The sequence below is a fragment of the Protopterus annectens genome, chromosome 4.part0, assembly GCF_019279795.1.
Source record: "Protopterus annectens isolate FY-2018-M chromosome 4.part0, PAN1.0, whole genome shotgun sequence".
NCBI lineage: Eukaryota > Metazoa > Chordata > Ceratodontiformes > Protopteridae > Protopterus > Protopterus annectens.
Window position 1 is genome coordinate 268,002,862 of NC_056733.1, and position 19,061 is coordinate 268,021,922.

At 40.9% G+C, this 19,061-nt stretch overlaps 1 protein-coding gene across 2 annotated transcripts in view; it reads right to left on the reverse strand.

The window, feature by feature from the left end:
* Positions 1 to 19,061, reverse strand: part of PLPPR1 (phospholipid phosphatase related 1) — a 2,199,975-nt gene that overhangs the window by 1,655,564 nt on the left and 525,350 nt on the right. For both annotated transcript variants that reach the window (XM_044068258.1, XR_006364450.1), the window contains exon 2: positions 10,417 to 10,609. The gene's annotated coding sequence lies outside the window, so the exon portion shown is untranslated. The remainder of the gene's footprint in view (positions 1 to 10,416; positions 10,610 to 19,061) is intronic.

The following is a 19,061-nucleotide window of genomic DNA, read 5'->3' on the forward strand; positions in this document are numbered from 1 at the left end:
TTCCTGTTCTGCTACTGGCTGAATGGCCCCCATATCCATGAGGGACGTAACCTGTTTTTGTGCCTCTGCCCATTGCTTTTTTGGGAGATCTGGCCACCCATTTGCCATTGGCAGAGTATGGAAATGGAATCTGTATCCCTGTTATACTATGTTTAGCACCCACTTGTCCTGGGTTATTAACTGCCAATTTTGAGCAAAAAGTGCTACTTTTCCCCCTAGGGGTGCTGCCAAAAGATAATTGCTTGGTGAAGGCAGAGGGAAGTCATTGGGACTGTTTCCTGTAGGTTTGCGCTTTATCTCCTCCAGATTTGGAGGTAGAGGTGCCCCATTGCTTTGACCTGTATGAATCTTGCGCCTGGTATCTGGAACCATTAGGGCATCTGGATTTGCCCCTTTGAGCTCTGTCTGACACAGGAAAGGACCAGTTTTTTGTAGGCCAGTGTCTACTGAATCTTGGTGGCTGCACTTGTAAGAAGTCTTTACAGTTTGCATAGACTTAGCTTTGTCTTCCATTTTCTTTAAAACCTCTTCTGCCTTAATACCAAACAGAGTATCATGATGTAAAGGTGCATCTAGTAATTTAGCTTTAACATGATAAGGCAAATTTTGTTCCTTTAACCAGGCATGCCTCCTAATCACATATCCCATAACTGTGGCCCTGCAGGAGGCCTCTAAGGAATCAAAACCACATTGCAAAGTATGTTTTCCAACCTGTTCAGCTGCATGCAATAATTCCTACAATTCTTTATTTTCTGCACATTCAGAAATCAACATAATTTTCTGTTTCAGCAATCCCATAACATGTTGTTGATACTTGAGCATATGAAACTGGCAGTTTAAGGCCCTAATTGCCAAGGTTGCAGATGTATAAACCTTTTTCCCCCATCTATCCAGTGCCCTTGATTCTCTGTCAGAGGGGGTAGGGTTTTTTGCTGTTGAGGCTTTAACTCCCTTTGGACCCTGTGAAATAGTTTCAGGATCAGCAGCAGGGTTTCTAAATAAAAATTTGTGTGAGTCAGGGACCCTGTAATATCTGTCAGGCTTGCTGGGAGCCAGAGGTAAGGAATCAGGGGTCAAACTTGACTCCAAAAACACATCATCCACAATGTCTAAAACAGGGGGTATGGCTAAAGGCCTGTGCTGAGGGAGAAGAAGGAAATCCCAGAGCCTCTTTTTTGATTCTGAGATCTTAACTCTCCCAGTGAAAATGCTCCCTCAAAATATGCAAGGTTTCTCCAAATGAATAATCCTCAGGAGGTGAGGCAGATGGTATAGACTCCTCTGCATCAGAATCTTCATAGGGAGGTATAGATAATTCCTGATCAGAAGAGGAATCAGAAGAAATAGAAACCTGATCTGAAGATTCATAATCAGTGTCTTGCCTAGGCCTCTTATCTGGATCAAGGTAATAAGGTCTTCAGCCATTTTGATCATCTGTGTTTTAGGCATAGAGGCCTGTGCACATGGCTCATGCATCATTTTTTTTAGTTTTAGAAGTTGCTTTTGTCATAGGTTCATAGGTTCATCATTAGCAGCTATAGTTTTTGTTTTTTCACGCCACCTTTTTTCGTTGGAGAAACTATGCCCATTATTTTGCTGTGCATCCATTGGTCAAGATTCAATTTGTTCCACAGCATAGGAGTCTTTGTGGTGTGATATCTCTCCTCCCCTCCAGCACCTATTAAATACCGTGGGGGGTTTAAGTCTCCTCGCCTTGGCTCTGGGGATCTCTAGATTTTTGAGATGAAGCATGTTCATCAAATCTGCAACTGAATATAACTGGAGTTCTTTTTATCCTTTTGGTGAGGAACTTTTGTGGCCTTTCCAGCTGCTGCAAGTGTCGGGTCAGATACATTCTAACCTTATTTTTCCCGAAGGTTATCCTCTGTGTGAGACTTTCTGTGAGAATATCTGTGATGTGTGTGTGTTTTGGAACTCTTCTCCCCCAGTTTCAGTCATCTGCTTTGTTTTGTCAGCTCCTCCTCCCTGTGTTGTGTTTGCTTGTAAAAAAAAAAATAGAAAACAAACAAAGTGGGCCAGGACTGAGCCCTGTGGGACACCACTTGTGACAGGCTTTGAGTCTGACATGGCGCCAGCAACTCTGACCCTGTGGGTTCTGTCACTCAGCCAGTTTGCAACCCATCTTGTAATGTATGGGTTTACATTTAAGTTGATGAGTTTTTCAATGATACCCGGTGAGTGGTATATGAAAAAGAAGCCGCCAGGTCTAGGTAGGCTGTATGGACTGCCTTGGCATGATCTGCCTTTGACAAAGCCAAACTGGGTTGGATCCAAAGTCTGCAAATTCCATATGTCTTTATTTATGAGATCCATTATGATCCTCTCCATGGCTTTGCAGATAAGGCTTGTCAAGCTTGTCTTTGGTTTTGCAGCTGCCGTCGGTTTGATATAAAAATGTTGAGGCCTGAATACACCCTCAGAAGCCGGTGCCTGTTCAGCGGCTCCAGACCCATCCGAGGGAGATACATCCATGGGTCCAATACTTTGAGCATCTCGCGGCATGCCGGACTCCACATGGGTGTCGGTAGGGGCCTGCGACTCGAAAGTAGCAGGTATCAGGGGCTGTGAAAGTGCCTCACTGAGTACAGGTGAACCGGTGACTGGCTTAGGAGAAGCTTTGTCGTCAGTTTTGGACATCGACTGTCTCTCTCTGTCCTTTTCTTTGTGCTTTTTATGTACTCTGGTAGTCGGATTGCTATCCGACTACATTTATGGGTAGTTAAATCTGTTTCCAAAATACTTTGAGGCAAACATATACCGACGCTTAATAGTGCGTTGGTTAAATCTAGCACAAAACCGACAGCCAGGCATGTTGTGATCAGGGCCTAGGCAAGGAATACAGTATAAATGGAAATCCTTATGAGGTATTTGCTTCCCACAAGTAATGCAATTATTAACTTTTTCTGACATCGGTATGGAGCAAGAAAAAGGTTTCCACAACGGGGTACTTAGCTTTAATGAAGACTTCGGTTCTAAAACTCAAACTTGAATATTTCAGTAATATTCAATTTTCACACTGAGCTAATTGAAGGAAGGACACTGAGGAAACTTGGAGCTATAATATATAACATTAAGTATCCTGTTTTTTGTTTATTTTCTTCTTTATTTCTTTGTTATTTACTGCACTTTGTGTACCGTGTATTTTTCTAGCTAGTTTCACTGTGTGTGAGGTATTAACTGGAAATTGTCCACTTTTATTAAACATCTGTTGGGTTGTTTGTTTCTGATAACTTGTTGCAGTTAAACTCTTTTTTCTAGAGGCTCCTTTAGCTGTTTAAAACTTTCATTTAAAGGCTCACTGCTGCTTTTCAGCTGTGAGAAACATTTCTGCAGTTTGTTCTAAGTAGTGGGGATATTTGTAGCATTTCCATATTCAGGCTTGTATTTGGGCCTAGTGTTTGTGGATGCTGTGTGTCTGAGCACATATTCAGGGACATCTTGCTTTAGCCAAAGCCATCAGGCATTTCAATGAGAGAATTGTTTGAGGTCATTGGCAGACTGAGGTCACCTGGACTACAGCTTAGATTAAGCACCTCATTGGTTCTTTTGGGATTTCTTTCTTAAAAGCTGTCTCAGGTTTCAACCTTCTGTTACCTAAGAAGTTCAGTTGTGAAAAAAAAAAAATTGTATCTGCTTTTACTGTATTTGTGTTTCTTCCTACTTCATTTTGCTTTTGCGTCATCTTAAAAGTACTCAATTGTATTTATTACTGCTTGGTGTAACTCATTCTAAGCCTTTCAGTTTAAGCACTTGGGCTTCAGACCAGTTGTTTTACATTAAGATGGTTTGTGGTCTGCACTGTAGTGGCAGAACAAGTAGCTTACATCCTTCTAAGTTGGGAACTGCTGATTGAGGGCTCAGTGTCTGTTATTCTAAAAGTGTATTAATTCTGGTTTAAGCACTTGGGCTTCAGGCCAGTTATTTTACATTAAGAGGGTTCGTGGTCTGCACTCTTGTGGGAGGAGAGGCTGGACTCTGCCCTTCTGAGCTGGGAATTTCTGGTTAAAGGCTTATAGTGCCTGCATATTTGAACTGCTTCTTACTGAAATTGGTACACCTTGTTTGCTGTAGCATAGACTAGATCCAGACCTGCTGAATCTAGCTTTGTTTGTATAACTTGAGCACTAATCCAGGCATTCTTTAAAGTATTCAATTGTATTATTACTGCTTGGTAGTAACTTGATTAAAGTGTAGCTATCATTCTAAGTCCTTTGGATTAAGCACTTGGGCTTCAGACCAGTTGTTTTACATTAAGAAGGTTTGTGGCCTGCACTGTGGTGGCAGGACAGGTAGCTTACATCCTTCTAAGTTGGGAACTGCTGATTGAGGGCTCAGTGTCTGTTATTCTAAAAGTGTATTAGTTCTGGTTTAAGCACTTGGGCTTCAGGCCAGTTATTTTACATTAAGAAGGTTTGTGATCTGCACTCTTGTGGGAGGAGAGGCTGGACTCTGCCCTTCTGAGCTGGGAATTTCTGGTTAAAGGCTTATAGTGCCTGCATATTTGAACTGTTTCTTACTGAAATTGGTACACCTTGTTTGCTGTAGCATAGACTAGATCCAGGCCTGCTGTATCTAGCTTTGTTTGTATGCTTGTTGTTAGTTTGCTTGTTATTTCCCTGAAACGCTAATTCCACCTAAAACGCAGCTTTTCAGCGCTTCTGTGGATCCCTAGTGATATCTGCATTGCTTACTGTACTTATTTCCTTGTTTCACTTGAAAGAAAGTTACTGATTGTCGTTTTTGCATTTAAGTTACCTGTAACACATTGCATTTAAGTTACCTGGCACTTGCTCACTAAAGCAATTATATAAGTCAGCACTAAAAAATTAAAAGCACTACACCCTCACAAACTCCCCTTGAGTACCTTGTTCCCCACTGGCCCTTCTTTTCAATTATAAAGGAATTCCCAATACTATTCCAGCATGTTCAAAGGTCAGTTGTCAATCTCCGCTCTGGTCCAGCTGGTGAATCTGGGAATCTTGAGGCAATGTTACAACTGCCTCATGCACACAGACAACCCTCTCCTCCTCCCAACAAATTCCAACACATGAAAGATGCAACCATATAGCCAAACTGGTGGCTTAGCTCTCTCAACTCAGTACTGGCGTAACCAGTCAGGAGGAGAAGGAAACCACACTCACTACAATTCCAGTCTCACATAGACCTACCATGACAGCAAACCAAATACATAAACACACAAAAACATACTCAGAGGCTCTAAATAAAAATCTGCCTAAGCAGCAGAGACCTCCAAAGCAGACACCCAAGCAACTGCTACCCCAAAACAAAACACGTGCAACACATAGCTCACAAAGCCAGTGTGCCAAACAGTCACAGCCCTTAAGGCTAAACAACACACCTGATACACTTGTAATAGGTGACTCTATCATCAGGCACACTGGCGTCCCGCTCACCAGGCTGAACAAGGAGAAGGTCACGGTGAGCTGCCTGTCGGGCGCTAGGATCCGCCACATAACACAAGCACTCAGGTCACTCCAAGGCAAGTACAAATATGACTCAGTCATTGTCCATGCTGGTGTGAATGACCTGAGACATACCTCCCTGGACTACATGAAAAGAGACATAGAGGAGCTCTCTGAGCATGTAGCCCAGGCCGATATGACCCTGACCTTGAGTAGCATCTTACCCTCACCAAGAATGATGCCACAATATGAAGACAAGATGATCAATTTCAACAATTGGCTTAAGTATTGGTGTCATTCAAAGGGGATCCAATGCCTGTCAGCCTGGGATGACATGCTCGACAAGCCACAATGCTTCACTAGGGACTGCTTGCACCTGTAACCCCTGGGCTTTCGGATATTAGCAAAGGCTCTTGCTACCTCCATAGTGCCTTTTTTAGGTAAGGCTCAAAAGACAAACCCACCTCCATAGGTATCACACGGGATAAGAAACTAAGAGTAATGCTACTCCATGCCAGAAGTCTAAACCTCAAGATGCACACACTCGAAACTCTCCTTAGCATGGAGAACATTGATATCTGTGCAGTAACAGAAACCTGGTTCAAGGCTCCCGAGAGCACCCCAGCACTACCAGGTTATACCTCATACCATGCTTTTCGGCCCCAAAACTTGGACCGAACCACAAAAGTAGGGGGGGGAGTATCAATATTCGTCAAAGATACCCACACCTCCAGGTTGGTGGCACAGCAAGAAGCATCAGAGACTATCCATGTGCAACTAACAGTGGGTAAAACTGCCTTCCAGTTTATAGCCTGCTACAGACCACCCTCCCAAACCCAGGAACCCCACTCGGCCTTCCTGAGAACACTGGAAAATATGAAGGTCTCTCCAAACACCATTATATTGGGCAACTTCAACTACCCAAACATAGACTGGGAGCATTACTCTAGCTCCAACACCCTAGCCCAAAGGTTCCTAGAATTTATAAACTCAAATGCTATGGAACAACTTGTTACCACTCCCACAACAGGGGAAAACATACTGGACCTGATCATCACCAACATGGGGACTCTATGCTCCAGACCAGAAGTGTATTCCTCACTGGTAAGATCAGACCATAAACTAATCTCACTGGATATTGACATCCCGACCCCACCCCCAACCACAGTGAAAAACTTCTCTAAAGCAAATTTTACACTCCTCAAAACCAAGGTGGAATCCTTCAAAGCCCCCGGGCCTGTGGAAAATACGGCCCAGACCGCAGAATCCTTTATAAATGCATTCTATGAACACCTTCAGGAATGCATGGATCATCACAATCCCAAATAAAACCAAGACCCAATCCTCCAAAGGCAGATGTCCTGTCTGGTGGACCCCAGCCATAAACAAACTATACAATAGAAGGAGGAAGCTACTACATGATAGAGCAAAATCCCAGAAAGGGAAGGCATCTCTGATCAGTATTAGCAAAAGCTATGGGCACTCATAAAATTGTCTAAGGCCAGCTTAGAGAGAAAAATTGCACAGGACACTAAGGATAATCACAAGGCTTTCTTTAGTTATGTTAGGAACCTGGGTGGGAATTACCAGATATGCTCAGAATTAGTCCAAAATGACAAAAAATACACCGAACCCACAGACATTGCCAACATCCTAGCTGACAGGTTCAGTGCAAACTCCCCCCCCCACCAAAAGGGCAAATATCTATCCCAGCAGAGTGCTGCCCCCCTGACATCTCAGATGCTCAGGTAAGAGCCGCCCTCTCCAAAGCAAAAAACACAGCATCAATGGGACCAGATGGTGTCCCAGGCTGCGTCCTACATGAACTCTAAGAAGAGCTAAACCCAAACATAAAACTACTGTTCAATCTCAGCCTTACTACAGGATATGTACCCAAAGACTGGTGTACAGCAACAGTGGTCCCTCTCCACAAAGGTGGTGCCTCAACAGATCCTGGAAACTATCGCCCCATAAGCCTGACTAGCTTGGTCTGCAAAGCTATGGAAAGGATCATCATGGACCTCATAAATAAAGATATTGGGGACCTACAGACACTGGATCCTACCCAGTTCGGCTTTGTTAAGAGCAGATCCTGCCTCTTAAACCTGGTTGATTTCTTTGAAACAGTCAACTAGGCCATTGACGAGGGGAAGGTGGTCCACACAGCCTACCTGGACCTCGCAAAAGCCTTCGATATGATACCCCACTCGGGCATTATAGATAAGCTCACCAGCTTAAATATAAACCCCTATGTCACTAGATGGGTTGCAAACTGGCTCAAGGACAGAAACCACATGGTTAGAATTGCTGAAGTCATGTCAGACTCCAAACCAGTTACAAGTAGCGTCCCACAAGGCTCAGTCCTGGGACCTCTCTTGTTCAGTATATATTTCTCGGAGGTACAGGCCAACACGGAAGGACTGTGGCTGGCCAAGTTCGCAGATGACTGCAAACTGGGCACCATAATCGACTCTCCAGCCGACACAAGCATCCTCCAAAAGGGCCTCATAGAAACAGACAACTGATGCCAGAGCCATGGCCTCAAGCTAAATGCCAAAAAGTGTATAGTCATCCCGTTTGGCAAAAACAAAGTGTCCACAAATTACCACATAGGTGGTAATTCATTAAGTACAGAAGAAGTAATTAGGGGCCTGGGGACCCACATTGATAGCAATCTCTCATTTGACAAACACGTGGCCAAAGTGGTTAGAAAAACATTTTATATAGCCCACCTAATCATGAAGGGATTCACATCTAGATCAGGGGAGGTCATCGTGCCTCTTTACTCATCCCTCATCAGGGCCATAATTGAGTACAATGCCCCTTATGGGAAGTACCTTACCAGACACTTGCAGCAACTGAAAAGACCCCAAAAGTACCTCACCAAGAGGATCAAAGGGCTCAAACAGATGCCATATGCTGCCCAGTTAAAAAAACTCCAGCTCTACTCAGTGGCATACCACCTGCGCAGAGGTGATCTGTGCCTGATGTATAAAGCCATATCCAACCCGGAATTAATGGGCATGCTGCACCTCAGAAAATCCAAATCCCATCGAGCTACGCGCTTGAGAGACTTGAACCTCAGCACTGAAATAAATAGGACATGCTGGAGGGACAGATTCATAATCCAGAGACTCCCTTCACTCTGGAATAAAATCCCAGTCCAGGTTAGGCAGAGTCCCTCACTGACTCTCTTCAAGAGGAATCTTGATGACTGGATGGGAGATCGTAGGTTTATCCCAGGTATCACTTCTGTGTCACTGTTAGACAGAGGCACAGTATACTAACCTCAAAAAAGGGCATAGCAAAATTAATTTAAAATGGGTGGCGAAAGCCAAACACACTCTGGCTAGGCTTATAAATGCCCTAGGGCAGATGGCCTAGTATGAACCTATGAACCTAAGTAGTCGGCCGACCGGCACTTGCGAAATGCTTCTGCTTCAGGCACCGCACAGCAAGAAAGACTAAAGAAAATGGTGTTGGCTGCTTGTTTTATAACCCTGACGACCTGACGTCATGGAAGAAGAGACAGCATCCGACGCAGGACCCAAAGCTTTGGAATTCAGGCTGATTGAGGGCAATCTGCCAGCAGATTACCCAAATGAAATGACTGCAACAGTGAAACACGAAGAACATCAGGAAGAACATCCACATTACCAATCAGTAGTCAATTGTTGGTTCCACGTGTCAATTAAAAGAGGTCAGTGAAAACCAATCTGTTGAAGAAACTTTTAACCCAGAAGTCCTACTAGGATAAGACCAGAAAACCGCTCAATCCATTACAAGAAGGAGAAGTGGTATGGATGCAAATATCCAAAGGTTATGATCGGATTGGTGTTGTGAAGAGTATTTGCCCAGAGCTGAGGTCATACAATGTGGAATCACAAGGAGCAGACTTTAGGTGGAATCAGAAGCATTTACTACCAGTGTCTGAGCCTGTACCACAGCACGTAGCCTATGAGAAAAACTCTTTATCTCAAAGTGAGTTGTCTGGTGTTCCAATTCCTGAGGAAGTTCCAGAGAATATTCTCATTCCCGTGATGAATCCAGAAGTTTCTGATAAGACTGTCCCTGTTGCTAAATTTGGTCCAGATTGTTATATTACGAGATATGGTCGCATCTCTAAACTGTGTAACAGATACAAAGCGACTTGGACATGAACATTGTGTTTTGTTTCTATTGTTTATAGTAATGCATGTCTAGCTCTGGCATTGTTTTTACAAAGGCAATCTTTTTAAGAGGGAGGATGTAGCTCAACGTGTGTGTATGTACCTTTAAGAAGCTATCCATGGGCTTGCATAAGTGTATAAATACTGAGCACCTGTGAGCCCGACTGCCACTTTGTAGTAAGCTGTTGAGATATAAGCATGTCTATATGTAAGGTGTGTCTGTTAACTAGTTAGTTTGTATTTTATGATGCTGCTATCCATCCTGATGTGTGTGTATATGTACTAAAGCATCTAAACAAATTACACCACCCGCATGCCATCTATGTTAGAGAAGGACAAGTGACAACTATGTTATCTCAGATGGCTTCCTGAAATAACTTAACCTATAGTAAGTATCTTTCATCTACTGCATGTGACTACATACACAACATTTACCTGTGGGGTCTTCTAATTTCAAATACTGTACATTTTAAATGAGAGAAGCAGAGTAGGCTGATACTAAGGCTTTTTTACTCCTGGCTAAAGGCACTGTAGTTGCAATAGTGTGCTATTATGACAGACACTTCCATTAAAAGGCACATTTCTCAAAGTCTAATTTAATATTAGAAACATTTTTTTCCATCAAATCACTACTTTTAATAATATTAGAAAGCTTGCAGTCATGTTCTAAGAGAACAAAGTCTGCTATATTCTAAGCATTTTGAGGCATGTAATGATCAATAAAACAACAAGGGTGACTTGTCTGCAGTACCAGAGTTACTCAGTGCACTTAAAACTTTGAAAAAATATTACTTTTGACATACCATGTTTAAGCCAGACAACCTTGCAGAGCAATTGGAACTCCTCTTTATATTGATCAAAATGAAGTATTAGTGATTTTCCAACAAATCCCCTTTAGTTGCTTGCTTCTCGCTTTTTGAAGTCTCAGTCATGGATCTACTGATGTTGTGACAGAGACGATCATGTGGCAGGCAAGGCAGGCCGGCATGGGTTAAACTGTAAAAAAAAATAATAATAATTTAAAGATATCACTTAGCATTACATGGTGCCATACTATTTCAGTACAAAATTTCATATTTTCAGGCAAATACCAGACAGTTTAGAGGAAAGATAACGTGACGATATCAAGGAGGTGAGTTATCATTTGACATACACACTGACTAAGGAAAGCACAGTTAAGTACTGGCCTTCAAGAGAAATTAAGAGGATTTAAAATGTAAGAAATACAACAATTCCATATTTGTGGTGCCTGAATCCTTTTAACAATTCGCTAAGCCATGGTGTTCTGGTTAATAAACTGATAAAAGAAGAAGCATATTTAATGGTTAGAAATCATTACTGTAATTGTGGACTATAACAAGGTTTTGTCATTCTCAGACATGCAATTTCTCTTTATATAAATAAAAACTGTTTTCATGAATATTTAACTTATGAAAGCTATCTTGCTTTCATTTCATTTTTTTCTCATTCCTATGTATTTCAGATGTACACATGGGAACAAACAACCTGAAAAGTGTGCACATTTTTCTGAGAATTGGAGCTAAAACTGAAGTTTGATCTGCGCAGACTTCCCAATAACTTTTTAATGACAAGACTCCAGTGTAGTAGCTTTTTTGACATTGTTATTGAATGGCAAGCTCCCTTGACAACCCAGCCATCTTAAGGTGGTCATATTTACCTGACAAAACTTCTGCATTCTGTTTTTGTTTTTCTTTTTAAGCTGTTTGATATCAGTTTCCACAACTGCCGGTTCTTTTTGTCTAATGGGAACAGGTGCTTCATATATGCTTTTCAGACATGCAAAATAGAACAAAAGTACAAATAAAATTCATGCAAAGGGAACAAATGTGTTACAAAATAAGGCAAAGAGAAATTCTTTGTCTAACAAATTAATAACATACTGATACCAGAAATATAATAATACAGGGTGGCCTAATGAATAAACAAAAAGTTCAAGTGACGCTTTCAACTGTATATGGCAGCTGCAGCGGTCATTTCAAAGTAGTGTTACACAAATAGCACTATTCCATCATTTAATGGGGTAACAGATAAAGAGTATAATGGTTTTCAACCCAATGGGGGCAAAATAAATTATTATAAGATAGCAACAGGAAAGTCTGAGGCTTAATGCATGTATAAGAAAATGAAACATATGACAAGTGCACATTTAATTTAGGTAAAAAAAAACACAGGGACAGATTCAATAACACGTACACTTAGTGTGCACACAATCTGTATTCAAGAGCATCCCTACCACATTTTTTGCAGTTTCTAATCACTTAGAAATAAATCATCCATAGTATTTAAAGCTGCAAGAAAATCAGTAGGAAAACTAAAATTAGGAGGAAGAAGCTGTGAGTTACGTTTGTGTCGTCTGTTTACTTAGAACAGTGTACACAGTGTAGGTGTTAATGAATCCCGGTGGCAGTCTGGAGAATTTAGCAAGTGAGAAGAATCCCTTATATGGTTTGTAGGTGTATATCTACTTTAGGTCTAAATACAGAATCTTTAAGTGAAAAGGTGTCTAGAGATGGCTTACACACCAATATCTGACTTTGGAAATGGCACCGAGGGTAGCAACGCAACTTTCAAAAGGTCACTAAAGCAGACATGATGAAAAATGCTGTCACTGTAAAATATTTGTACAGTGCAAAATGTAAAAAAAAAAAAAAAAGCAAAAAGTGCCTACACAAGAAGGAAATGATGATAGCGTAGTACACTGTACAAAGTCAGGGGTAGTAGATGGAGTGCATGTGAAGCTGGGTGATGTTATGCTCAGGGGAAATCTGTACAAAATATGTCAAACTTAACCTTGATGCAAAAAAAAGAATGTGCCAAGTAAAGCTGGTACATGAAATAAGCAAAGAATACTAAAAGTAGAAACTGAGACAAGCAAACAATATTTTTTTATTGGAATTCTGAGTGAGCCTGATTATGATACAATCATTAATGCAAATGTGAAAGATACACCTGAATTTTAGTTGCACAGTGGGCACAGGCAAATCTTGTTCCTTAGTGTATTTTTCAAACATTTAAAAAAAATACTGAATTGTGACGAACTGAAGTTATTACGTTTAATTAAGCTGTACACAAAACACGTATGGTAGGAAAATTAAAACTTGGTTTCAAATTATAAATGAAAATTACATCTCTTTAATGATCACAGTGACTAAAAGAGAAACCATGTCAGTCCTTGGAGAAATTCATGCAGTGATATGAAGTTAGTTAATCCATCCATCCACGACCCCTTTTCCCATTCTTTGCACATGGGATGAGGGTCTCACTTAAGCAGTGACATTCATCTAGAGCCAAGGTTTACACCACCAGGTGACTATCCCTGCCGTGGTAGTTCTTCCACACCACACACACTCACATGCACATTCACACCTATGGCCAATTTAGAGTGCTCAATCCAGTTACTGCATGTCTTTGGAATGTGGGAGGAAATGGGAGCACCTGGAGGAAACTCAATCGAAAACAGGGAGGACATGCAGACTCCACATAGAAGCAATTCCAGCCGAGAATCAAACTGGGGATTCTCTTGCTGTGAGGCGACAATGCTATTCGCTGTGCCACTGTGTAACTACATGATATTCCTTGACAGAAAAAAGGAGACAGTAAACTTTTCTAGTCTGACATTTTAAGAGTATTTTTCTATTTCCCTTCAAATATTGGTCTTTCTCTTGGTTTCCTGCCAAGTTGCAAGTTCTGCAATCTAAAATAAATTGCAAGTCAAACAAACGAGTGAATTCTAACACTTGCTCTTAAGCTTTTAAAAGCATTTTTGGAAGATGGTTTCAACCTCTGTTCTTTGGGGGCCTGTACTTCCACAAGGCTGTTACTTACTTATATTAGCATAGAAGTAACTGCACCTTGGGGTAATGGAAACATGAATCCAGAGGTCACTGTAGTTTGGAGTAATGTGAATGAGTTAACTCAAAGATTATTGTACCTTGGAGAAATGGAAGTATATTAACTCAGAGATCAGTGTACCTTAGTATAATGGGAATATATTATGTCAATAGTCACAGTACGTTAGCATAATAGGGCTATATTAACAGAGATCACTGTACCTTGGAGTAATGGGAATATATTAACATAGATCAATGTACCTTATCATAATGAGGATATACTAACAGAGATCACTGTACCTTGGAGTAATGGAGACATATTAACTAAGAGATCAGTGCACCTTGCATAATGGGGATATATTAGCAGAGATCCCTAAAGGTCTGCTTTTCCAATGATCTCAGTTACAGTTCTTGGAATTTCAACAGGGACCTCATCTCTCTCACCATTTCTATGCCTGTACCATGTGCACTAGTAAATCCTGGATACCTCTACAAATTTCCTATCCAATATCCATTCTGGTCATCCACTCCATGGGTGAAGACCCATCTTTGTAAAGAATTAATTCCACAGATCCAGGCTATAACTACCCACATAATCTTCTGTTTGTACCCCTCCTTCCTCATTGTCTTTCCTGATTAGGGTAATCCCTTCACATCTAAGATGACAACAACCAAAAAAGATCCACCAAAATGCAGTTTATTAAAACTCTCTGACGTCTCGGCCACAGCCTTCAAGGAGTACAAATAACACCAACCACTCTATCCATATATATATATACTAAAATACTCAATCAATGAGTTCAATTAAACAATCAATTAAAATTAAATTGTGTAATTACATTCACTTTAATCCCTTCACATCTACCTGCCATCACCTTGTGCAGCCATGTCACCCCCATCTACTTATTTTGTCCTCCAGTGAGAAGATCTCCAGCTCATCCAGTCTCATAGTATATCATTTTCCATCTAACCCTTGCACTTTCTTGTGAGTTTCCTCAGGAAGTCTTACAGTAAGCTGATGTCCCTTCTCTTTTATAGCCTTCAGAACTGGGCACAATATTCAAGGTGTGTTATCATCAAGGCTTTGCAGAGTGGAAGTATTACATCTTTGCTTATGGTATCCATCTCCTGAAGATACACTGCAGCATTCTGTTTGCTGCTGCCATTGCCCACTCATTCTGCTTTTAGCAATCCAATTTATTAGTGACCAGCACTTGCCTTCCACTTCAAATTCCATTTCCTTGTTATCCCATCTCTGGATGCATCTCCAGCTTTCTCCTTTTACCTTACTTTATGCACCATACTTGGCTGTAACCCTCTGATGCCATTTGCCTTTGCTTTGTGTCCCCTGTGTTTCTTACCCTACATTTTCCCCACTCTCGTCTACCTACTGATACCCTGCTGTCCTTTCTCACACGACTTGCCAGGATATTAGTCAAAAGCACCCACCCACATTGTCTGATGCAGCTCTCTCCCATCCTATTAAAGATCCTATATCTTCCGCCAGTTTAATTTCACAGATACAGGCCATAACTAGACCACACATGAGCCAAGGACCTACCAAATATCCTGAACAGCTCACAAGCATGCTTCCCACTCTGATTATACAAGCTCTGTTGCTTTTTCATGTTGCCAAATTCTTGGAGCCCTCACGCTTTCCTTTTTTCAATTTTTTTTTTATTTTTTAAAATTGAAAAGTCATGTTTTTACCCAGCTAGGCTTTTGACATTGAGTTTAGACTCTTGGCCTACTAAGCAAATTTCAGATGAGTGGCAAATTAAAGGGTAATTAAGAGTACAGGACAGACAGTTACCACTTAACTTACCTTAAAATACAATACTCATGGACAATGAGTAAAATGTGAATCAGTATTTCTTTCAAAAAAGGCCAATTCCACAGGGCTTTTATAAGTAGACAGTCAAATCATACCTAATTTTGTTCATATAGCAAACACAAACAATATATACATGTACCCAACCAACTCAGGAAGATGAGACTCATGGTTTAACATCTCATATGAAGCACAACACACTCAGGAGTGCTGCCACCCCCCCTTGCACTGCAATGTCAGTACTGAAAATCAATCCATTCACCTCAGCTGGGAATAGACCCCACAGCCTTCTAATCTTCCCACATCAAGAGCAAGTGCCACTTGCACTGCTTCTGATAGATATAGATTTATATGATTTTGTCAAGCTGCTGTTCAGTGAACAGTGGTTTGACAAAGCCTTACTGCTCAACTTCCCATACAGCAAAACCCAGTAATATGCTTTAACATGGGTCCAGTATGGTGACAAGTTCATCACTCTTTCTTTTCCATGTTCTACAGTCTTTCACTGGATCCAAAACAATCAATCATTTTCATTGAGCTGTACACCACTGAATAGAGGCTCAACAAAATTTAGACATTGAAAACTGAGACAAAAGGGAAAATAATAGAACAGGCCAACAGCTTTAAGTATCTGAGAGGGTGGTTGAGTTGAAGAAAAGTCTGAATGACAAGTAAAATCTATAATCAGAGGAGCTGCATCTAAATGGCACAGGGTGTCAGTGGTGGCATGTGTCAGAAGAATGTCAAAGAAGCTGAAAAGTAAGGTAAAAAAACAGTGATATAACCAGTAGTACTATATGGCATAGAAACCTTGGCAGTGAAGGCAGAGTAGTTGAGGATCTTAGAAGTGATTGAAATGAAGTGCCTGAGATCACTGGCAGGATACACACTAAGGGACAGACAAAGAAATGAGGACATCAGAGCACATCCAAAGTAGTTGCAATTGCAGAGAAAGTTATAGAAAACAGTTTACCGTGGTTTGGGCATATGTGCAGGAAAGCAGAAGATCTGAGATAAACAACATGAAGGCAAGAGGAAATAAGGATGTTCAACAAAGGAACAGACTGAAGACCTATGACAGTCAGACATGACTGCTGAAGAAGGTAGCAGAGTGACAGAGAACTGAGTGAGGAGGTGACAGCTGATGCAGCACCCTGACTCTGTGCAGAAAATAGGAACAAGTGGGTTAATGATGATGATGATGATATACATTAACACATGCACACAAACATATTATATGTGCATGTGTGTGTGTGTGTGTGTGTGTGTGTGTATATATATATATTATATATGTGTGCGTGCGTGTGTGTGTGTGTGTGTGTGTGTGTGTGTGTGTGCATGTGTGTGTGTGTGTGTGTGTGTGTGTGTGTGTGTGTGTGTGTATATATGTATATATATATATATATATATATATATATATATATATATATATATGTGTGTGTGTGTGTGTGTATATTTATATATAATGTGTGTGTACCTAAAATTATCTAAACATAGGATCGACAACAAAATATCTAAAAGTAAAAAGATCTAAACTGAAAAACAATGACAAATTTGAAATTATGCTACGAAAAGGTAAATGCCCTTTCTCCAATGTTGTGTGACCCCAAAGTTAGTAAATGTAAGAGGGTGTGGGGGTTTGCCCCCTCAAAACCCTGAGAAAATGAGGTTAGACTTTGACACATTTTAAACTGGTTTTCTATGTGGTTAGAGACCAAAACCCTTATGCATCTCTGAGACAAATCATGGAAACACTGCCAAAAATTCAAAACACCCAACTCCCACACCGAATACAAGCAATTCCGTAATCAGCTAAAAAAACAAATAGCCAAAGACCAAAAATCCTACTATTACAAACTTCAAAATAACCATAAATCAAAAACAAACTTCTGGTATCTCCTCTCTCCACTCTCTGTCCTCTCCAAATAGATAACCCCTCCCCTGACCTCTCTGGCTCTCCTGACCATGTCCTAGCTACTCAGTTCAATTCATTTTTTTCATTGACTCTATACTTCATCTTTCCTTTTTTCCAACAACCCCTCATCCTCCCTCCCCAATCCAGCCCCTCAACCTCAATGCCTATCTCCTCCTCCTTTACCCTCAAGCCCATGCCTTCCATCTCATAAAAAAAAATTATTAAAATTAAAACTTGTGCCCCTGACCCCTGACAGTATTCCATCTAAGTTCCTCAGGCGCTGCTGCTAGCCCTAGCCCTACCCATCTCTGCATCTAATAAACATCCATTCCCAAAGTCCTATGTACCCCTCTCTGGAAAAAAAGCCTTCATCATTCCCCTCCACAAAAAAGGAGGCAACAAATACAAGCTCAAATTTTACCCCAATAGCCATCCTCCCTATCTCTAAAAAAAAAAAAAAATGTATCCACCTACAACTCTTACCCTACCTGCTGGACAATCAACTACTAACCCTTACACAGCATGGTTTCAGACCCGGACACAATACCACTACTGCCCTGTGCTCCTTTCTTGAAATCATCAACTCTGCTCGCGATTCTGGCAATATAGTATGTACCCCCCTTCTTGACTTATCTAAGGCTTTTGATATTGTTTTCCACAATCTCCTCCTGTCCAAGCTCTCTGTTCATAACCTTTCCTCCTCTTCCATTAACTGGTTCACCAGCTACCTCTCTGACAGGAAACAAGGCGTAAAGTGGGACAACTCTATCGTTTCCTTCCTCCAAAGTCCAGCAGGCATTCCACAAGGATCTATATTGAGCCCATTACTCTTCATCCCTAACGCTAGACTTGTCCAATACGTGGACGACTCCAGCATTATCTGCTCTGCCAAATCTCTTTCCAAACTTACGAACTTAACTCAAGAAGCTTTCTTCTGCACTGAGTCCTGGATGCTAGATAACCATCTAGCTCTCAGTGCATCAGAATCCAAAATTATGATATTCACCCCCTCCAGGCACACCAAAATTGACAAAACATCCTTCTCCATTTTCAGCCATAATAACACCTCTATTGAAGCAGTTCCCTACACAAAGCTGATGGGTGCCCTTATTGACGATCAATTAAAATTCGACATACATATACAAACTAATATTAAACCAAGTCCAGGAGGATGAGGTGCCTAAAACAAAACCAATAAACAGGAAAAAAACACCAGCAAGCCGTAACCACCTTAAAACATTTAATGTGTTCCACAGCAAGCAAAGCACAACACAGCACACAATGCTAACGCTGAAACTACTACCAGTTCATTTTCGTCTCTAACTTCATCAGAAAAATGCTGACAATCCAAACCCCTCCCCATTCATACCTTTGCACACTGCCAAAACGTAAAATCATGTGACACTGAATTAAATTTTAACCCTTTCCTAAACATACCTTAAAACAGGCATAATAAATACAAGCATAATAAATACTTTTCCCTGTTTAAAACACTTTTAAATATCTAAAAACACACTTTCAAAACCTGTAGTAAATAAACAGATAGATATAAAAAACAATGAATGCATGTTAAAAATGAATAAATGAATGTAAAAAAACATCAAGTAAAATCAATCTTGTTGAACAATATTTCAAACCACGTGTGTCAAATTCATAACTTCGCTGCTCTTAATTTTAAAACTGGGGCTAGGGAGACCATGTCATTCAAACCCTGCCACCTATTGACTTCTAATACCAGTTACCAGTAAACCTCTCTATATTCCAACATGGTCTCCCAAGAACCACCCCTACCCTCCATTACCACTTCATCTAATACAAAAAAGTGTAAGACTCACCTTCACAGCTCAAAGT